This window comes from Ixodes scapularis, unplaced genomic scaffold (genome assembly GCF_016920785.2).
Source record: "Ixodes scapularis isolate PalLabHiFi unplaced genomic scaffold, ASM1692078v2 PGA_scaffold12__126_contigs__length_90152505, whole genome shotgun sequence".
NCBI lineage: Eukaryota > Metazoa > Arthropoda > Arachnida > Ixodida > Ixodidae > Ixodes > Ixodes scapularis.
Genome location: NW_024609838.1, coordinates 51,062,240 through 51,084,593, shown reverse-complemented (window position 1 = coordinate 51,084,593; position 22,354 = coordinate 51,062,240).

The following is a 22,354-nucleotide window of genomic DNA, read 5'->3' as shown; positions in this document are numbered from 1 at the left end:
AGAATCTCGGTCAAGAAGTGAGAACATAACAAGCGCCGCCCGGTGTTTAATAAAGCGGCCTGTGAGTCTTCTTGACGTTCGTCTGGAACACGACCAGTGTCTGTTCTGCGACAGTCATTCACAGCTTAAGAAACACAGGGTGCTACAAGTCCCGAGCATTTCACTGTCCTTCCGCAGTCGATGAGTTTGCAGCATTCGCCGATTAGTACATCGAAGAAAAAATCTCGGTCAAGAAGTGAGAACATAACAAGCCCCGCCCGGTGTTTAATAAAGCGGCCTGTGAGTCTTCTTGTCGTTCGTCTGGTACGCGGCCACTGTCTGTTCTGCGACTGTCATTCACGGCTTAAGAAACACAGGGTGTTACAAGTCCCGAGCATTTCACTGTCCTTCCGCAGTCGATGAGTTTGCAGCATTCGCCGATTAGTACATCAGAGAAAAAATCTCGGTCAAGGAGTGACAACATAACTGCGCCGCCCGGTGTTTATAAAACGGCCTGTGAGTCTTCTTGTCGTTCGTCTGGAACACGACCAGTGTCTGTTCTGCGACAGTCATTCACAGCTTAAGAAACACAGGGTGTTACAAGTTCCGAGCATTTCACTGTCCTTCCGCAGTCGATGAGTTCGCAGCGTTTGCCGACTAGTACATCGAAGAAAGAATCTCGGTCAAGAAGTGTTAACATAAGATGCGCCGCCCGGTGTTTAATGAAGCGGCCTGTGAGTCACCTTGACGTTCGTCTGGAACACGGCCAGTGCCTGTTCTGCGACAGTCATTCACAGCTTAAGAAACACAGGGTGTTACAAGTCCCGAGCATTTCACTGTCCTTCCGCAGTCGATGAGTTTGCAGCATTCGCCTATTAGTACATCAGAGAAAGAATCTCGGTCAAGAAGTGACAACATAACTGCGCTTCCCGGTGTTTAATAAAGCGGCCTGTGAGTCTTCTTGTCGTTTGTCTGAAAAATGGCCGGTATCTGTTCTGCGACAGTCATTCACAGCTTAAGAAACACAGGGTGTTACAAGTCCCGAGCATTTCACTGTCCTTCCGCAGTCGATGAGTTTGCAGCATTCGCCGATTAGTACATCAGAGAAAAAATCTCGGTCAAGAAGTGACAACATAACAAGCGCCGCCCGGTGTTTAATAAAGCGGCCAGTGAGTCTTCTTGACGTTCGTCTGGAACACGGCCAGTGTCTGTTCTGCGACAGTCATTCACAGCTTAAGAAACACTGGGTGTTACATGTCCCGAGCATTTCACTGTCGTTCCGCAGTTGATGAGTTTGCAGCCTTCGCCGATTAGGATGTCAAAGAAAGAATCTCGGTCAAGAAGTGACAACATAACAAGCGCCGCCCGGTGTTTGATAAAGCGGCCTGTGAGTCTTCTTGTCGTTCGTCTGGAACACGACCAGTGCCTGCTCTGCGACAGTCATTCACAGCTTTAGAAACACAGGGTATTACAAGTCCCGAGCATTTCACTCTCGTTCCGCAATCGATGAGTTCGCAGCATTCGCCGATTAGTACATCAAAGAAAGAATCTCGGTCAAGAAGTGTTAACATAAGAAGCGCCGCTCGGTGTTTAATCAGCTGCCTGTAAGTCTTCTTGACGTTCGTCTGGAACACGACCAGTGTTTGTTCTGCGACAGTCATTCACAGCTTAAGAAACACAGGGTGTTACAAGTCCCGAGCATTTCACTGTCCTTCCGCAGTCGATGAGTTTGCAGAATTCGCCGATTAGTACATCAGAGTAAAATCTCGGTCAAGGAGTGACAACATAACTGCGCCGCCCGGTGTTTAATATTGCGGCCTGTGAGTCTTTTAGTCGTTTGTGTGGAACACGACCAGTGTCTGTTCTGCGACAGTCATTCACAGCTTAAGAAACACAGGGTGTTACATGTTCCGAGCATTTCACTGTCCTTCCGCAGTCGATGAGTTCGGAGCGTTCGCCGATTAGTACATCGAAGAAAGAATCTCGGTCAAGAAGTGAGAACATAACAAGCGCCGCCCGGTGTTTAATAAAGCGGCCTGTGAGTCTTCTTGACGTTCGTCTGGAACACGGCCAGTGTCTGTTCTGCGACAGTCATTCACAGCTTAAGAAACACTGGGTGTTACATGTCCCGAGCATTTCACTGTCGTTCCGCAGTTGATGAGTTTGCAGCCTTCGCCGATTAGGATGTCAAAGAAAGAATCTCGGTCAAGAAGTGACAACATAACAAGCGCCGCCCGGTGTTTGATAAAGCGGCCTGTAAGTCTTCTTGTCGTTCGTCTGGAACACGACCAGTGCCTGCTCTGCGACAGTCATTCACAGCTTTAGAAACACAGGGTATTACAAGTCCCGAGCATTTCACTCTCGTTCCGCAATCGATGAGTTTGCAGCATTCGCCGATTAGTACATCAAAGAAAGAATCTCGGTCAAGAAGTGTTAACATAAGAAGCGCCGCTCGGTGTTTAATCAGCTGCCTGTAAGTCTTCTTGACGTTCGTCTGGAACACGACCAGTGTCTGTTCTGCGACAGTCATTCACAGCTTAAGAAACACAGGGTGTTACAAGTCCCGAGCATTTCACTGTCCTTCCGCAGTCGATGAGTTTGCAGCATTCGCCGATTAGTACATCAGAGAAAGAATCTCGGTCAAGAAGTGACACCATAACATGCGCCGCCCGGTGTTTAATCCGCTGCCTGTGAGTCTTCTTGACTTTCGTCTGGAACACGGCCAGTGTCTGTTCTGCGACAGTCATTCACAGCTTAAGAAACACTGAGTGTTACAAGTCCCGAGCATTTCACTGTCCTTCCGCAGTCGATGAGTTTGCAGCATTCGCCGATTAGTACATCAAAGAAAGAATCTCGGTCAAGAAGTGACAACATAACAAGCGCCGCCCGGTGTTTAATAAAGCGGCCTGTGAGTCTTCTTGACGTTCGTCTGGAACACGGCCAGTGTCTGTTCTGCGACAGTCATTCACAGCTTAAGAAACACAGGGTGTTACAAGTCCTGAGCATTTCACTGTCCTTCCGCAGTCGATGAGTTTGCAGCATTCGCCGATTAGGAGGTCAAAGAAAGAATCTCGTTCAAGAAGTGACAACATAACTGCGCCGCCCGGTGTTTAATAAAGCGGCCTGTGAGTCTTCTTGTCGTTCGTCTGGAACGCGGCCACTGTCTGTTCTGCGACAGTCATTCACAGCTTAAGAAACACTGAGTGTTACAAGTCCCGAGCATTTCACTGTCCTTCCGCAGTCGATGAGTTTGCAGCATTCGCCGATTAGTACATCAAAGAAAGAATCTCGGTCAAGAAGTGACAACATAACAAGCGCCGCCCGGTGTTTAATAAAGCGGCCTGTGAGTCTTCTTGACGTTCGTCTGGAACACGGCCAGTGTCTGTTCTGCGACAGTCATTCACAGCTTAAGAAACACAGGGTGTTACAAGTCCCGAGCATTTCACTCTCCTTCCGCAGTCGATGAGTTTGCAGCATTCGCCGATTAGGACGTCAAAGAAAGAATCTCGGTCAAGAAGTGACAACATAACTGCGGCGCCCGGTGTTTAATCCGCTGCCTGTGAGTCTTCTTGACTTTCGTCTGGAACACGGCCAGTGTCTGTTCTGCGACAGTCATTCACAGCTTAAGAAACACTGAGTGTTACAAGTCCCGAGCATTGCACAGTCCTTCCGCAGTCGATGAGTTTGCAGCATTCGCCGATTAGTACATCAAAGGAAGAATCTCGGTCAAGAAGTGACAACATAACAAGCGCCGCCCGGTGTTTAATAAAGCGGCCTGTGAGTCTTCTTGACGTTCGTCTGGAACACAGCCAGTGTCTGTTCTGCGACAGTCATTCACGGCTTAAGAAACACAGGGTGTTACAAGTCCCGAGCATTTCACTGTCCTTCCGCAGTCGATGAGTTTGCAGAATTCGCCGATTAGTACATCAGAGTAAAATCTCGGTCAAGGAGTGACAACATAACTGCGCCGCCCGGTGTTTAATATTGCGGCCTGTGAGTCTTCTAGTCGTTTGTGTGGAACACGACCAGTGTCTGTTCTGCGACAGTCATTCACAGCTTAAGAAACACAGGGTGTTACATGTTCCGAGCATTTCACTGTCCTTCCGCAGTCGATGAGTTCGGAGCGTTCGCCGATTAGTACATCGAAAAAAGAATCTCGGTCAAGAAGTGAGAACATAACAAGCGCCGCCCGGTGTTTAATAAAGCGGCCTGTGAGTCTTCTTGACGTTCGTCTGGAACACGACCAGTGTCTGTTCTGCGACAGTCATTCACAGCTTAAGAAACACAGGGTGCTACAAGTCCCGAGCATTACACTGTCCTTCCGCAGTCGATGAGTTTGCAGCATTCGCCGATTAGTACATCGAAGAAAAAATCTCGGTCAAGAAGTGAGAACATAACAAGCCCCGCCCGGTGTTTAATAAAGCGGCCTGTGAGTCTTCTTGTCGTTCGTCTGGTACGCGGCCACTGTCTGTTCTGCGACTGTCATTCACGGCTTAAGAAACACAGGGTGTTACAAGTCCCGAGCATTTCACTGTCCTTCCGCAGTCGATGAGTTTGCAGCATTCGCCGATTAGTACATCAGAGAAAAAATCTCGGTCAAGGAGTGACAACATAACTGCGCCGCCCGGTGTTTATAAAACGGCCTGTGAGTCTTCTTGTCGTTCGTCTGGAACACGACCAGTGTCTGTTCTGCGACAGTCATTCACAGCTTAAGAAACACAGGGTGTTACAAGTTCCGAGCATTTCACTGTCCTTCCGCAGTCGATGAGTTCGCAGCGTTTGCCGACTAGTACATCGAAGAAAGAATCTCGGTCAAGAAGTGTTAACATAAGATGCGCCGCCCGGTGTTTAGTGAAGCGGCCTGTGAGTCACCTTGACGTTCGTCTGGAACACGGCCAGTGCCTGTTCTGCGACAGTCATTCACAGCTTAAGAAACACAGGGTGTTACAAGTCCCGAGCATTTCACTGTCCTTCCGCAGTCGATGAGTTTGCAGCATTCGCCTATTAGTACATCAGAGAAAGAATCTCGGTCAAGAAGTGACAACATAACTGCGCTTCCCGGTGTTTAATAAAGCGGCCTGTGAGTCTTCTTGTCGTTTGTCTGAAAAATGGCCGGTATCTGTTCTGCGACAGTCATTCACAGCTTAAGAAACACAGGGTGTTACAAGTCCCGAGCATTTCACTGTCCTTCCGCAGTCGATGAGTTTGCAGCATTCGCCGATTAGTACATCAGAGAAAAAATCTCGGTCAAGAAGTGACAACATAACAAGCGCCGCCCGGTGTTTAATAAAGCGGCCAGTGAGTCTTCTTGACGTTCGTCTGGAACACGGCCAGTGTCTGTTCTGCGACAGTCATTCACAGCTTAAGAAACACTGGGTGTTACATGTCCCGAGCATTTCACTATCGTTCCGCAGTTGATGAGTTTGCAGCCTTCGCCGATTAGGATGTCAAAGAAAGAATCTCGGTCAAGAAGTGACAACATAACAAGCGCCGCCCGGTGTTTGATAAAGCGGCCTGTGAGTCTTCTTGTCGTTCGTCTGGAACACGACCAGTGCCTGCTCTGCGACAGTCATTCACAGCTTTAGAAACACAGGGTATTACAAGTCCCGAGCATTTCACTCTCGTTCCGCAATCGATGAGTTCGCAGCATTCGCCGATTAGTACATCAAAGAAAGAATCTCGGTCAAGAAGTGTTAACATAAGAAGCGCCGCTCGGTGTTTAATCAGCTGCCTGTAAGTCTTCTTGACGTTCGTCTGGAACACGACCAGTGTTTGTTCTGCGACAGTCATTCACAGCTTAAGAAACACAGGGTGTTACAAGTCCCGAGCATTTCACTGTCCTTCCGCAGTCGATGAGTTTGCAGCATTCGCCGATTAGTACATCAGAGAAAGAATCTCGGTCAAGAAGTGACACCTTAACAAGCGCCGCCCGGTGTTTAATCCGCTGCCTGTGAGTCTTCTTGACTTTCGTCTGGAACACGGCCAGTGTCTGTTCTGCGACAGTCATTCACAGCTTAAGAAACACTGAGTGTTACAAGTCCCGAGCATTTCACTGTCCTTCCGCAGTCGATGAGTTTGCAGCATTCGCCGATTAGTACATCAAAGAAAGAATCTCGGTCAAGAAGTGACAACATAACAAGCGCCGCCCGGTGTTTAATAAAGCGGCTTGTGAGTCTTCTTGACGTTCGTATGGAACACGGCCAGTGTCTGTTCTGCGACAGTCATTCACATCTTAAGAAACACAGGGTGTTACAAGTCCCGAGCATTTCACTGTCGTTCCGCACTCGATGAGTTTGCAGCATTCGCCGATTAGTACATCAGGGAAAGAATCTTGGTCGAGAAGTGACAACATAACAAGCGCCGCCCGGTGTTTAATAAAGCGGCCTGTGAGTCTTCTTGACGTTCGTCTGGAACACGGCCAGTGTCTGTTCTGCGACAGTCATTCACAGCTTAAGAAACACAGGGTGTTACAAGTCCTGAGCATTTCACTGTCCTTCCGCAGTCGATGAGTTTGCAGCATTCGCCGATTAGGAGGTCAAAGAAAGAATCTCGGTCAAGAAGTGACAACATAACTGCGCCGCCCGGTGTTTAATAAAGCGGCCTGTGAGTCTTCTTGTCGTTTGTCTGGAACGCGGCCACTATCTGTTCTGCGACAGTCATTCACAGCTTAAGAAACACTGAGTGTTACAAGTCCCGAGCATTTCACTGTCCTTCCGCAGTCGATGAGTTTGCAGCATTCGCCGATTAGTACATCAAAGAAAGAATCTCGGTCAAGAAGTGACAACATAACAAGCGCCGCCCGGTGTTTAATAAAGCGGCCTGTGAGTCTTCTTGACGTTCGTCTGGAACACGGCCAGTGTCTGTTCTGCGACAGTCATTCACAGCTTAAGAAACACAGGGTGTAACAAGTCCCGAGCATTTCACTGTCCTTCCGCAGTCGATGAGTTTGCAGCATTCGCCGATTAGGACGTCAAAGAAAGAATCTCGGTCAAGAAGTGACAACATAACTGCGCCGCCCGGGGTTTAATCCGCTGCCTGTGAGTCTTCTTGACTTTCGTCTGGAACACGGCCAGTGTCTGTTCTGCGACAGTCATTCACAGCTTAAGAAACACTGAGTGTTACAAGTCCCGAGCATTTCACTGTCCTTCCGCAGTCGATGAGTTTGCAGCATTCGCCGATTAGTACATCAAAGAAAGAATCTCAGTCAAGAAGTGACAACATAACAAGCGCCGCCCGGTGTTTATTAAAGCGGCCTGTGAGTCTTCTTGACGTTCGTCTGGAACACGGCCAGTGTCTGTTCTGCGACAGTCATTCATGGCTTAAGAAACACAGGGTGTTACAAGTCCCGAGCATTTTACTGTCCTTCCGCAGTCGATGAGTTTGCAGAATTCGCCGATTAGTACATCAGAGTAAAATCTCGGTCAAGGAGTGACAACATAACTGCGCCGCCCGGTGTTTAATATTGCGGCCTGTGAGTCTTCTAGTCGTTTGTGTGGAACACGACCAGTGTCTGTTCTGCGACAGTCATTCACAGCTTAAGAAACACAGGGTGTTACATGTTCCGAGCATTTCACTGTCCTTCCGCAGTCGATGAGTTCGGAGCGTTCGCCGATTAGTACATCGAAGAAAGAATCTCGGTCAAGAAGTGAGAACATAACAAGCGCCGCCCGGTGTTTAATAAAGCGGCCTGTGAGTCTTGTTGACGTTCGTCTGGAACACGACCAGTGTCTGTTCTGCGACAGTCATTCACAGCTTAAGAAACACAGGGTGCTACAAGTCCCGAGCATTTCACTGTCCTTCCGCAGTCGATGAGTTTGCAGCATTCGCCGATTAGTACATCGAAGAAAAAATCTCGGTCAAGAAGTGAGAACATAACAAGCCCCGCCCGGTGTTTAATAAAGCGGCCTGTGAGTCTTCTTGTCGTTCGTCTGGTACGCGGCCACTGTCTGTTCTGCGACTGTCATTCACGGCTTAAGAAACACAGGGTGTTACAAGTCCCGAGCATTTCACTGTCCTTCCGCAGTCGATGAGTTTGCAGAATTCGCCGATTAGTACATCAGAGAAAAATCTCGGTCAAGGAGTGACAACATAACTGCGCCGCCCGGTGTTTATAAAACGGCCTGTGAGTCTTCTTGTCGTTCGTCTGGAACACGACCAGTGTCTGTTCTGCGACAGTCATTCACAGCTTAAGAAACACAGGGTGTTACAAGTTCCGAGCATTTCACTGTCCTTCCGCAGTCGATGAGTTCGCAGCGTTTGCCGACTAGTACATCGAAGAAAGAATCTCGGTCAAGAAGTGTTAACATAAGATGCGCCGCCCGGTGTTTAATGAAGCGGCCTGTGAGTCTTCTTGACGTTCGTCTGGAACACGGCCAGTGCCTGTTCTGCGACAGTCATTCACAGCTTAAGAAACACAGGGTGTTACAAGTCCCGAGCATTTCACTGTCCTTCCGCAGTCGATGAGTTTGCAGCATTCGCCTATTAGTACATCAGAGAAAGAATCTCGGTCAAGAAGTGACAACATAACTGCGCTTCCCGGTGTTTAATAAAGCGGCCTGTGAGTCTTCTTGTCGTTCGTCTGAAAAATGGCCGGTATCTGTTCTGCGACAGTCATTCACAGCTTAAGAAACACAGGGTGTTACAAGTCCCGAGCATTTCACTGTCCTTCCGCAGTCGATGAGTTTGCAGCATTCGCCGATTAGTACATCAGAGAAAAAATCTCGGTCAAGAAGTGACAACATAACAAGCGCCGCCCGGTGTTTAATCAGCTGCCTGTGAGCCTTCTTGACGTTCGTCTGGAACACGGCCAGTGTCTGTTCTGCGACAGTCATTCACAGCTTAAGAAACACAGGGTGTTACAAGTCCCGAGCATTTCACTGTCCTTCCGCAGTCGATGAGTCTGCAGCATTCGCCGATTAGTACATCAAAGAAAGAATCTCGGTCAAGAAGTGTTAACATAAGATGCGCCGCCCGGTGTTTAATGAAGCGGCCTGTGAGTCTTCTTGACGTTCGTCTGGAACACGGCCAGTGTCTGTTCTGCGACAGTCATTCACAGCTTAAGAAACACTGAGTGTTACAAGTCCCGAGCATTTCACTGTCCTTCCGCAGTCGATGAGTTTGCAGCATTCGCCGATTAGTACATCAAAGAAAGAATCTCGGTCAAGAAGTGACAACATAACAAGCGCCGCCCGGTGTTTAATAAAGCGGCCTGTGAGTCTTCTTGACGTTCGTCTGGAACACGGCCAGTGTCTGTTCTGCGACAGTCATTCACAGCTTAAGAAACACAGGGTGTTACAAGTCCTGAGCATTTCACTGTCCTTCCGCAGTCGATGAGTTTGCAGCATTCGCCGATTAGGAGGTCAAAGAAAGAATCTCGTTCAAGAAGTGACAACATAACTGCGCCGCCCGGTGTTTAATAAAGCGGCCTGTGAGTCTTCTTGTCGTTCGTCTGGAACGCGGCCACTGTCTGTTCTGCGACAGTCATTCACAGCTTAAGAAACACTGAGTGTTACAAGTCCCGAGCATTTCACTGTCCTTCCGCAGTCGATGAGTTTGCAGCATTCGCCGATTAGTACATCAAAGAAAGAATCTCGGTCAAGAAGTGACAACATAACAAGCGCCGCCCGGTGTTTAATAAAGCGGCCTGTGAGTCTTCTTGACGTTCGTCTGGAACACGGCCAGTGTCTGTTCTGCGAAAGTCATTCACAGCTTAAGAAACACAGGGTGTTACAAGTCCCGAGCATTTCACTCTCCTTCCGCAGTCGATGAGTTTGCAGCATTCGCCGATTAGGACGTCAAAGAAAGAATCTCGGTCAAGAAGTGACAACATAACTGCGCCGCCCGGTGTTTAATCCGCTGCCTGTGAGTCTTCTTGACTTTCGTCTGGAACACGGCCAGTGTCTGTTCTGCGAGAGTCATTCACAGCTTAAGAAACACTGAGTGTTACAAGTCCCGAGCATTGCACTGTCCTTCCGCAGTCGATGAGTTTGCAGCATTCGCCGATTAGTACATCAAAGAAAGAATCTCGGTCAAGAAGTGACAACATAACAAGCGCCGCCCGGTGTTTAATAAAGCGGCCTGTGAGTCTTCTTGACGTTCGTCTGGAACACAGCCAGTGTCTGTTCTGCGACAGTCATTCACGGCTTAAGAAACACAGGGTGTTACAAGTCCCGAGCATTTCACTGTCCTTCCGCAGTCGATGAGTTTGCAGAATTCGCCGATTAGTACATCAGAGTAAAATCTCGGTCAAGGAGTGACAACATAACTGCGCCGCCCGGTGTTTAATATTGCGGCCTGTGAGTCTTCTAGTCGTTTGTGTGGAACACGACCAGTGTCTGTTCTGCGACAGTCATTCACAGCTTAAGAAACACAGGGTGTTACATGTTCCGAGCATTTCACTGTCCTTCCGCAGTCGATGAGTTCGGAGCGTTCGCCGATTAGTACATCGAAGAAAGAATCTCGGTCAAGAAGTGAGAACATAACAAGCGCCGCCCGGTGTTTAATAAAGCGGCCTGTGAGTCTTCTTGACGTTCGTCTGGAACACGACCAGTGTCTGTTCTGCGACAGTCATTCACAGCTTAAGAAACACAGGGTGCTACAAGTCCCGAGCATTTCACTGTCCTTCCGCAGTCGATGAGTTTGCAGCATTCGCCGATTAGTACATCGAAGAAAAAATCTCGGTCAAGAAGTGAGAACATAACAAGCCCCGCCCGGTGTTTAATAAAGCGGCCTGTGAGTCTTCTTGTCGTTCGTCTGGTACGCGGCCACTGTCTGTTCTGCGACTGTCATTCACGGCTTAAGAAACACAGGGTGTTACAAGTCCCGAGCATTTCACTGTCCTTCCGCAGTCGATGAGTTTGCAGCATTCGCCGATTAGTACATCAGAGAAAAAATCTCGGTCAAGGAGTGACAACATAACTGCGCCGCCCGGTGTTTATAAAACGGCCTGTGAGTCTTCTTGTCGTTCGTCTGGAACACGACCAGTGTCTGTTCTGCGACAGTCATTCACAGCTTAAGAAACACAGGGTGTTACAAGTTCCGAGCATTTCACTGTCCTTCCGCAGTCGATGAGTTCGCAGCGTTTGCCGACTAGTACATCGAAGAAAGAATCTCGGTCAAGAAGTGTTAACATAAGATGCGCCGCCCGGTGTTTAATGAAGCGGCCTGTGAGTCACCTTGACGTTCGTCTGGAACACGGCCAGTGCCTGTTCTGCGACAGTCATTCACAGCTTAAGAAACACAGGGTGTTACAAGTCCCGAGCATTTCACTGTCCTTCCGCAGTCGATGAGTTTGCAGCATTCGCCTATTAGTACATCAGAGAAAGAATCTCGGTCAAGAAGTGACAACATAACTGCGCTTCCCGGTGTTTAATAAAGCGGCCTGTGAGTCTTCTTGTCGTTTGTCTGAAAAATGGCCGGTATCTGTTCTGCGACAGTCATTCACAGCTTAAGAAACACAGGGTGTTACAAGTCCCGAGCATTTCACTGTCCTTCCGCAGTCGATGAGTTTGCAGCATTCGCCGATTAGTACATCAGAGAAAAAATCTCGGTCAAGAAGTGACAACATAACAAGCGCCGCCCGGTGTTTAATAAAGCGGCCAGTGAGTCTTCTTGACGTTCGTCTGGAACACGGCCACTGTCTGTTCTGCGACTGTCATTCACGGCTTAAGAAACACAGGGTGTTACAAGTCCCGAGCATTTCACTGTCCTTCCGCAGTCGATGAGTTTGCAGAATTCGCCGATTAGTACATCAGAGAAAAATCTCGGTCAAGGAGTGACAACATAACTGCGCCGCCCGGTGTTTATAAAACGGCCTGTGAGTCTTCTTGTCGTTCGTCTGGAACACGACCAGTGTCTGTTCTGCGACAGTCATTCACAGCTTAAGAAACACAGGGTGTTACAAGTTCCGAGCATTTCACTGTCCTTCCGCAGTCGATGAGTTCGCAGCGTTTGCCGACTAGTACATCGAAGAAAGAATCTTGGTCAAGAAGTGTTAACATAAGATGCGCCGCCCGGTGTTTAATGAAACGGCCTGTGAGTCTTCTTGACGTTCGTCTGGAACACGGCCAGTGCCTGTTCTGCGACAGTCATTCACAGCTTAAGAAACACAGGGTGTTACAAGTCCCGAGCATTTCACTGTCCTTCCGCAGTCGATGAGTTTGCAGCATTCGCCTATTAGTACATCAGAGAAAGAATCTCGGTCAAGAAGTGACAACATAACTGCGCTTCCCGGTGTTTAATAAAGCGGCCTGTGAGTCTTCTTGTCGTTCGTCTGAAAAATGGCCGGTATCTGTTCTGCGACAGTCATTCACAGCTTAAGAAACACAGGGTGTTACAAGTCCCGAGCATTTCACTGTCCTTCCGCAGTCGATGAGTTTGCAGCATTCGCCGATTAGTACATCAGAGAAAAAATCTCGGTCAAGAAGTGACAACATAACAAGCGCCGCCCGGTGTTTAATCAGCTGCCTGTGAGCCTTCTTGACGTTCGTCTGGAACACGGCCAGTGTCTGTTCTGCGACAGTCATTCACAGCTTAAGAAACACAGGGTGTTACAAGTCCCGAGCATTTCACTCTCCTTCCGCAGTCGATGAGTCTGCAGCATTCGCCGATTAGTACATCAAAGAAAGAATCTCGGTCAAGAAGTGTTAACATAAGATGCGCCGCCCGGTGTTTAATGAAGCGGCCTGTGAGTCTTCTTGACGTTCGTCTGGAACACGACCAGTGTCTGTTCTGCGACAGTCATTCACAGCTTAAGAAACACAGGGTGTTACAAGTCCCGAGCATTTCACTGTCCTTCCGCAGTCGATGAGTTTGCAGAATTCGCCTATTAGTACATCAGGGAAAGAATCTTGGTCAAGAAGTGACAATATAACAAGCGCCGCCCGGTGTTTAATCAGCTGCCTGTGAGTCTTCTTGACGTTCGTCTGGAACACGGCCAGTGTCTGTTCTGCGACAGTCATTCACAGCTTAAGAAACACAGGGTGTTACAAGTCCCGAGCATTTCACTGTCCTTCCGCAGTCGATGAGTTTGCAGAATTCGCCTATTAGTACATCAGAGAAAGAATCTCGGTCATGAAGTGACAACATAACTGCGCCGCGCGGTGTTTAATAAACAGGCCTGTGAGTCTTCTTGTCGTTCGTCTGGAACACGGCCAGTGTCAGTTCTGCGACAGTCATTCACAGCTTAAGAAACACAGGGTGTTACAAGTTCCGAGCATTTCACTGTCCTTCCGCAGTCGATGAGTTCGCAGCGTTTGCCGATTAGTACATCGAAGATGGAATCTCGGTCAAGAATTGTTAACATTAGATGCGCCGCCTGGTGTTTAATGAAGCGGCCTGTGTGTCTTCTTGACGTTCGTCTGGAACACGGCCAGTGCCTGTTCTGCGACAGTCATTCACAGCTTAAGAAACACAGGGTGTTACAAGTCCCGAGCATTTCACTGTCCTTCCGCAGTCGATGAGTTCGCAGCATTCGCCGATTAGTACATCAGAGAAAAAATCTCGGTCAAGAAGTGACAACATATCTGCGCCGCCCGGTGTTTAATAAAGAGGCCTGTGAGTCTTCTTGTCGTTCGTCTGGAACACGACCAGTGTCTGTTCTGCGACAGTCTTTCACAGCTTAAGAAACACAGGGTGTTACAAGTCCCGAGCATTTCACTGTCCTTCCGCAGTCGATGAGTTTGCAGAATTCGCCGATTAGTACATCAGAGAAAAATCTCGGTCAAGGAGTGACAACATAACTGCGCCGCCCGGTGTTTATAAAACGGCCTGTGAGTCTTCTTGTCGTTCGTCTGGAACACGACCAGTGTCTGTTCTGCGACAGTCATTCACAGCTTAAGAAACACAGGGTGTTTCAAGTTCCGAGCATTTCACTGTCCTTCCGCAGTCGATGAGTTCGCAGCGTTTGCCGATTAGTACATCGAAGATGGAATCTCGGTCAAGAATTGTTAACATTAGATGCGCCGCCTGGTGTTTAATGAAGCGGCCTGTGTGTCTTCTTGACGTTCGTCTGGAACACGGCCAGTGCCTGTTCTGCGACAGTCATTCACAGCTTAAGAAACACAGGGTGTTACAAGTCCCGAGCATTTCACTGTCCTTCCGCAGTCGATGAGTTTGCAGAATTCGCCGATTAGTACATCAGAGAAAAATCTCGGTCAAGGAGTGACAACATAACTGCGCCGCCCGGTGTTTATAAAACGGCCTGTGAGTCTTCTTGTCGTTCGTCTGGAACACGACCAGTGTCTGTTCTGCGACAGTCATTCACAGCTTAAGAAACACAGGGTGTTACAAGTTCCGAGCATTTCACTGTCCTTCCGCAGTCGATGAGTTCGCAGCGTTTGCCGATTAGTTCATCGAAGAAAGAATCTCGGTCAAGAAGTGAGAACATAACAAGCGCCGCCCGGTGTTTAATAAAACGGCCTGTGAGTCTTCTTGTCGTTCGTCTGGAACGCGGCCACTGTCTGTTCTGCGACAGTCATTCACAGCTTAAGAAACACAGGGTGTTACAAGTCCCGAGCATTTCACTGTCCTTCCGCAGTCGATGAGTTTGCAGAATTCGCCTATTAGTACATCAGAGAAAGAATCTCGGTCATGAAGTGACAACATAACTGCGCCGCGCGGTGTTTATTAACGCGGCCTGTGAGTCTTCTTGTCGTTCGTCTGGAACACGGCCAGTGTCAGTTCTGCGACAGTCATTCACAGCTTAAGAAACACAGGATTTTACAAGTCCCGAACATTTCACTGTCCTTACGCAGTCGATGAGTTTGCAGCATTCGCCGATTAGTACATCATAGAAAAAATCTCGGTCAAGGAGTGACAACATAAGTGCGCCGCCCGGTGGTTAATAAAGAGGCCTGTGAGTCTTCTTGTCGTTCGTCTGGAACACGACCAGTGTCTGTTCTGCGACAGTCATTCACAGCTTAAGAAACACAGGGTGTTACAAGTCCCGAGCATTTCACTGTCCTTCCGCAGTCGATGAGTTTGCAGAATTCGCCGATTAGTACATCAGAGAAAAATCTCGGTCAAGGAGTGACAACATAACTGCGCCGCCCGGTGTTTATAAAACGGCCTGTGAGTCTTCTTGTCGTTCGTCTGGAACACGACCAGTGTCTGTTCTGCGAGAGTCATTCACAGCTTAAGAAACACAGGGTGTTACAAGTCCCGAGCATTTCACTGTCCTTCCGCAGTCGATGAGTTTGCAGCATTCGCCGATTAGTACATCGAAGAAAGAATCTCGGTCAAGAAGTGTTAACATAAGATGCGCCGCCTGGTATTTAATGAAGAGGACTGTGAGTCTTCTTGACGTTCGTCTGGAACACGGCCAGTGCCTGTTCTGCGACAGTCATTCACAGCTTAAGAAACACAGGGTGTTACAAGTCCCGAGCATTTCACTGTCCTTCCGCAGTCGATGAGTTTGCAGCATTCGCCTATTAGTACACCAGAGAAAGAATCTCGGACAAGAAGTGACAACATAACAAGCGCCGCCCGGTGTTTAATAAAGCGGCCTGTGAGTCTTCTTGTCGTTCGTCTGGAAAATGGCCGGTGTCTGTTCTGCGACAGTCATTCACAGCTTAAGAAACACAGGGTGTTACAAGTCCCGAGCATTTCACTGTCCTTCCGCAGTCGATGAGTTTGCAGCATTCGTCGATTAGTACATCAGAGAAAGAATCTCGGTCAAGAAGTGACACCATAACAAGCGCCGCCCGGTGTTTAATCCGCTGCCTGTGAGACTTCTTGACTTTCGTCTGGAACACGGCCAGTGTCTGTTCTGCGACAGTCATTCACATCTTAAGAAACACAGGGTGTTACAAGTCCCGAGCATTTCACTGTCGTTCCGCAGTCGATGAGTTTGCAGCATTCGCCGATTAGTACATCAGGGAAAGAATCTTGGTCCAGAAGTGAAAACATAACAAGCGCCGCCCGGTGTTTAATAAAGCGGCCTGTGAGTCTTCTTGACGTTCGTCTGGAACACGGCCAGTGTCTGTTCTGCGACAGTCATTCACAGCTTAAGAAACACAGGGTGTTACAAGTCCCGAGCATTTCACTGTCCTTCCACAGTCGATGAGTTTGCAGCATTTGCCGATTAGTACATCAGAGAAAAAATCTCGGTCAAGAAGTGACAACATAACAAGCGCCGCCCGGTGTTTAATCAGCTGCCTGTGAGCCTTCTTGACGTTCGTCTGGAACACGGCCAGTGTCTGTTCTGCGACAGTCATTCACAGCTTAAGAAACACAGGGTGTTACAAGTCCCGAGCATTTCACTGTCCTTCCGCAGTCGATGAGTCTGCAGCATTCGCCGATTAGTACATCAAAGAAAGAATCTCGGTCAAGAAGTGTTAACATAAGATGCGCCGCCCGGTGTTTAATGAAGCGGCCTGTGAGTCTTCTTGACGTTCGTCTGGAACACGACCAGTGTCTGTTCTGCGACAGTCATTCACAGCTTAAGAAACACAGGGTGTTACAAGTCCCGAGCATTTCACTGTCCTTCCGCAGTCGATGAGTTTGCAGAATTCGCCTATTAGTACATCAGGGAAAGAATCTTGGTCAAGAAGTGACAATATAACAAGCGCCGCCCGGTGTTTAATCAGCTGCCTGTGAGTCTTCTTGACGTTCGTCTGGAACACGGCCAGTGTCTGTTCTGCGACAGTCATTCACAGCTTAAGAAACACAGGCTGTTACAAGTCCCGAGCATTTCACTGTCCTTCCGCAGTCGATGAGTTTGCAGAATTCGCCTATTAGTACATCAGAGAAAGAATCTCGGTCATGAAGTGACAACATAACTGCGCCGCGCGGTGTTTAATAAACAGGCCTCTGAGTCTTCGTGTCGTTCGTCTGGAACACGGCCAGTGTCAGTTCTGCGACAGTCATTCACAGCTTAAGAAACACAGGATTTTACAAGTCCCGAGCATTTCACTGTCCTTCCGCAGTCGATGAGTTTGCAGCATTCGCCTATTAGTACATCGAAGAAAGAATCTCGGTCAAGAAGTGAGAACATAACAAGCGCCGCCCGGTGTTTAATAAAGCGGCCTGTGAGTCTTCTTGTCGTTCGTCTGGAACGCGGCCACTGCCTGTTCTGCGACAGTCATTCACAGCTTAAGAAACACAGGGTGTTACAAGTCCCGAGCATTTCACTGTCCTTCCGCAGTCGATGAGTTTGCAGAATTCGCCGATTAGTACATCAGAGAAAAATCTCGGTCAAGGAGTGACAACATAACTGCGCCGCTCGGTGTTTATAAAACGGCCTGTGAGTCTTCTTGTCGTTCGTCTGGAACACGACCAGTGTCTGTTCTGCGACAGTCATTCACAGCTTAAGAAACACAGGGTGTTACAAGTTCCGAGCATTTCACTGTCCTTCCGCAGTCGATGAGTTCGCAGCGTTTGCCGATTAGTACATCGAAGAAAGAATCTCGGTCAAGAAGTGTTAACATAAGATGCGCCGCCTGGTGTTTAATGAAGCGGCCTGTGTGTCTTCTTGACGTTCGTCTGGAACACGGCCAGTGCCTGTTCTGCGACAGTCATTCACAGCTTAAGAAACACAGGGTGTTACAAGTCCCGAGCATTTCACTGTCCTTCCGCAGTCGATGAGTTTGCAGAATTCGCCGATTAGTACATCAGAGAAAAATCTCGGTCAAGGAGTGACAACATAACTGCGCCGCCCGGTGTTTATAAAACGGCCTGTGAGTCTTCTTGTCGTTCGTCTGGAACACGACCAGTGTCTGTTCTGCGACAGTCATTCACAGCTTAAGAAACACAGGGTGTTACAAGTTCCGAGCATTTCACTGTCCTTCCGCAGTCGATGAGTTCGCAGCGTTTGCCGATTAGTACATCGAAGAAAGAATCTCGGTCAAGAAGTGAGAACATAACAAGCGCCGCCCGGTGTTTAATAAAGCGGCCTGTGAGTCTTCTTGTCGTTCGTCTGGAACGCGGCCACTGTCTGTTCTGCGACAGTCATTCACAGCTTAAGAAACACAGGGTGTTACAAGTCCCGAGCATTTCACTGTCCTTACGCAGTCGATGAGTTTGCAGAATTCGCCGATTAGTACATCAGAGAAAAATCTCGGTCAAGGAGTGACAACATAACTGCGCCGCTCGGTGTTTATAAAACGGCCTGTGAGTCTTCTTGTCGTTCGTCTGGAACACGACCAGTGTCTGTTCTGCGACAGTCATTCACAGCTTAAGAAACACAGGGTGTTACAAGTCCCGAGCATTTCACTGTCCTTCCGCAGTCGATGAGTTTGCAGAATTCGCCGATTAGTACATCAGAGAAAAATCTCGGTCAAGGAGTGACAACATAACTGCGCCGCCCGGTGTTTATAAAACGGCCTGTGAGTCTTCTTGACGTTCGTCTGGAACACGGCCAGTGCCTGTTCTGCGACAGTCATTCACAGCTTAAGAAACACAGGGTGTTACAAGTCCCGAGCATTTCACTGTCCTTCCGCAGTCGATGAGTTTGCAGCATTCGCCTATTAGTACATCAGAGAAAGAATCTCGGACAAGAAGTGACAACATAACAAGCGCCGCCCGGTGTTTAATAAAGCGGCCTGTGAGTCTTCTTGTCGTTCGTCTGGAAAATGGCCGGTGTCTGTTCTGCGACAGTCATTCACAGCTTAAGAAACACAGGGTGCTACAAGTCCCGAGCATTTCACTGTCCTTCCGCAGTCGATGAGTTTGCAGCATTCGTCGATTAGTACATCAGAGAAAGAATCTCGGTCAAGAAGTGACACCATAACAAGCGCCGCCCGGTGTTTAATCCGCTGCTTGTGAGTCTTCTTGACTTTCGTCTGGAACACGGCCAGTGTCTGTTCTGCGACAGTCATTCACAGCTTAAGAAACACTGAGTGTTACAAGTCCCGAGCATTTCACTGTCCTTCCGCAGTCGATGAGTTTGCAGCATTCGCCGATTAGTACATCAAAGAAAGAATCTCGGTCAAGAAGTGACAACATAACTGCGCTGCCCTGTGTTTAATAAAGCGGCCTGTGAGTCTTGTTGTCGTTCGTCTGGAAAACGGCCGGCGTCTGTTCTGCGACAGTCATTCACAGCTTAAGAAACACAGGGTGTTACAAGTCCCGAGCATTTCACTGTCCTTCCGCAGTCGATGAGTTTGCAGCATTCGCCGATTAGTACATCAGAGAAAAAATCTCGGTCAAGAAGTGACAACATAACTGCGCCGCCCGGTGTTTAATAAAGCGGCCTGTGAGTCTTCTTGTCGTTCGTCTGGAACACAACCAGTGTCGGTTCTGCGACAGCCATTCACAGCTTAAGAAACACAGGGTGTTACAAGTTCCGAGCATTTCACTGTCCTTCCGCAGTCGATGAGTTTGCAGCATTCGCCGATTAGTACATCAGAGAAAGAATCTCGGTCAAGAAGTGACACCATAACAAGCGCCGCCCGGTGTTTAATCCGCTGCCTGTGAGACTTCTTGACTTTCGTCTGGAACACGGCCAGTGTCTGTTCTGCGACAGTCATTCACAGCTTAAGAAACACTGAGTGTTACAAGTCCCGAGCATTTCACTGTCCTTCCGCAGTCGATGAGTTTGCAGCATTCGCCGATTAGTACATCAAAGAAAGAATCTCGGTCAAGAAGTGACAACATAACAAGCGCCGCCCGGTGTTTAATAAAGCGGCCTGTGAGTCTTCTTGACGTTCGTCTGGAACACGGCCAGTGTCTGTTCTGCGACAGTCATTCACATCTTAAGAAACACAGGGTGTTACAAGTCCCGAGCATTTCACTGTCGTTCCGCAGTCGATGAGTTTGCAGCATTCGCCGATTAGTACATCAGGGAAAGAATCTTGGTCCAGAAGTGAAAACATAACAAGCGCCGCCCGGTGTTTAATAAAGCGGCCTGTGAGTCTTCTTGACGTTCGTCTGGAACACGGCCAGTGTCTGTTCTGCGACAGTCATTCACAGCTTAAGAAACACAGGGTGTTACAAGTCCCGAGCATTTCACTGTCCTTCCACAGTCGATGAGTTTGCAGCATTCGCCGATTAGGACGTCAAAGAAAGAATCTCGGTCAAGAAGTGACAACATAACTGCGCCGCCCGGTGTTTAATAAAGCGGCCTGTGAGTCTTATGTCGTTCGTCTGGAACACGACCAGTGTCTGTTCTGCGACAGTCATTCACAGCTTAAGAAACACAGGGTGTTACAAGTCCCGAGCATTTCACTGTCCTTCCGCAGTCGATGAGTTTGCAGCATTCGCCGATTAGTACATCAGGGAAAGAATCTTGGTCAAGAAGTGACAACATAACAAGCGCCGCCCGGTGTTTAATCAGCTGCCTGTGAGTCTTCTTGACGTTCGTCTGGAACACGGCCAGTGTCTGTTCTGCGACAGTCATTCACAGCTTAAGAAACACAGGGTGTTACAAGTCCCGAGCATTTCACTGTCCTTCCGCAGTCGATGAGTTTGCAGAATTCGCCTATTAGTACATCAGAGAAAGAATCTCGGTCATGAAGTGACAACATAACTGCGCCGCGCGGTGTTTAATAAAGCGGCCTGTGAGTCTTCTTGTCGTTCGTCTGGAACACGGCCAGTGTCAGTTCTGCTAGCAGTCATTCACAGCTTAAGAAACACAGGATTTTACAAGTCCCCAGCATTTCACTGTCCTTCCGCAGTCGATGAGTTTGCAGCATTCGCCGATTAGTACATCAGAGAAAAAATCTCGGTCAAGAAGTGACAACATAACTGCACCGCCCGGTGTTTAATAAAGAGGCCTGTGAGTCTTCTTGTCGTTCGTCTGGAACACGACCAGTGTCTGTTCTGCGACAGTCATTCACAGCTTAAGAAACACAGGGTGTTACAAGTGTGAGCATTTCACTGTCCTTCCGCAGTCGATGAGTTTGCAGCATTCGCCGATTAGTACATCGAAGAAAGAATCTCGGTCAAGAAATGAGAACATAACAAGCGCCGCCCGGTGTTTAATAAAGCGGCCTGTGAGTCTTCTTGTCGTTCGTCTGGAACGCGGCCACTGTCTGTTCTGCGACAGTCATTCACGGCTTAAGAAACACAGGGTGTTACAAGTCCCGAGCATTTCACTGTCCTTCCGCAGTCGATGAGTTTGCAGAATTCGCCAATTAGTACATCGAAGAAAGAATCTCGGTCAAGAAGTGAGAACATAACAAGCGCCGCCTGGTGTTTTGTCAGCGGCCTGTACGTCTTCTTGTCGTTCGTCTGGAACACTGCCGGTGTCTGTTCTGGGACAGTCATTAACAACCAAATAAACACAGGGTGTTACATGTCCCCAGTATTTCACTGTCCTTCCGCAGTCGATGAGTTTGCAGCATTCGGCGATTGGGACGTCAAAGAAAGAATCTCGGCGAAGAAGTGACAACATAACAGGCGCCGCCCGATGTTTTGTCAGCGGCCTGTAAGTCTTCTTGACGTTCGTCTGGAACACGGCCAGTGTCAGTTCTGCGACAGTCATTCACAGCTTAGGAAACACAGGGTGTTACAAGTCCCGAGCATTTCACCGTCCTTCCGCAGTCGATGAGTTTGCAGAATTCGCCTATTAGTACATCAGAGAAAGAATCTCGGTCATGAAGTGACAACATAACTGCGCCGCGCGGTATTTAATAAAGCGGCCTGTGAGTCTTCTTGTCGTTCGTCTGGAACACTGCTGGTGTCTGTTCTGCGACAGTCATTCACAGCTTAAGAAACACAGCGTGTTACAAGTCCCGAGCATTTCACTGTCCTTCCGCAGTCGATGAGTTTGCAGCATTCGCCGATTAGGACGTCAAAGAAAGAATCTCGGTCAACAAGTGACAACATAACTGCGCCGCCCGGTGTTTAATAAAGCGGCCTGTGAGTCTTCTCGTCGTTCGTCTGGAACACGACCAGTGTCTGTTCTGCGACAGTCATTCACAGCTTAAGAAACACAAGGTGTTAAAAGTCCCGAGCATTTCACTGTCCTTCCGCAGTCGATGAGTTTGCAGCATTCGCCGATTAGTAATCAGGGAAAGAATCTTGGTCAAGAAGTGACAACATAACTGCGCCGCTCGGTGTTTAATCAGCTGCCTGTGAGTCTTCTTGACGTTCGTCTGGAACACGGCCAGTGTCTGTTCTGCGACAGACATTCACAGCTTAAGAAACACAGTGTGTTACAAGTCCCGAGCATTTCACTGTCCTTCCGCAGTCGATGAGTTTGCAGCATTCGCCGATTAGTACATCAGGGAAAGAATCTTGGTCAAGAAGTGACAACATAACTGTGCCGCTCGGTGTTTAATCAGCTGCCTGTGAGTCTTCTTGACGTTCGTCTGGAACACGGCCAGTGTCTGTTCTGCGACAGTCATTCACAGCTTAAGAAACACAGGGTGTTACAAGTCCCGAGCATTTCACTGTCCTTCCGCAGTCGATGAGTTTGCAGAATTCGCCTATTAGT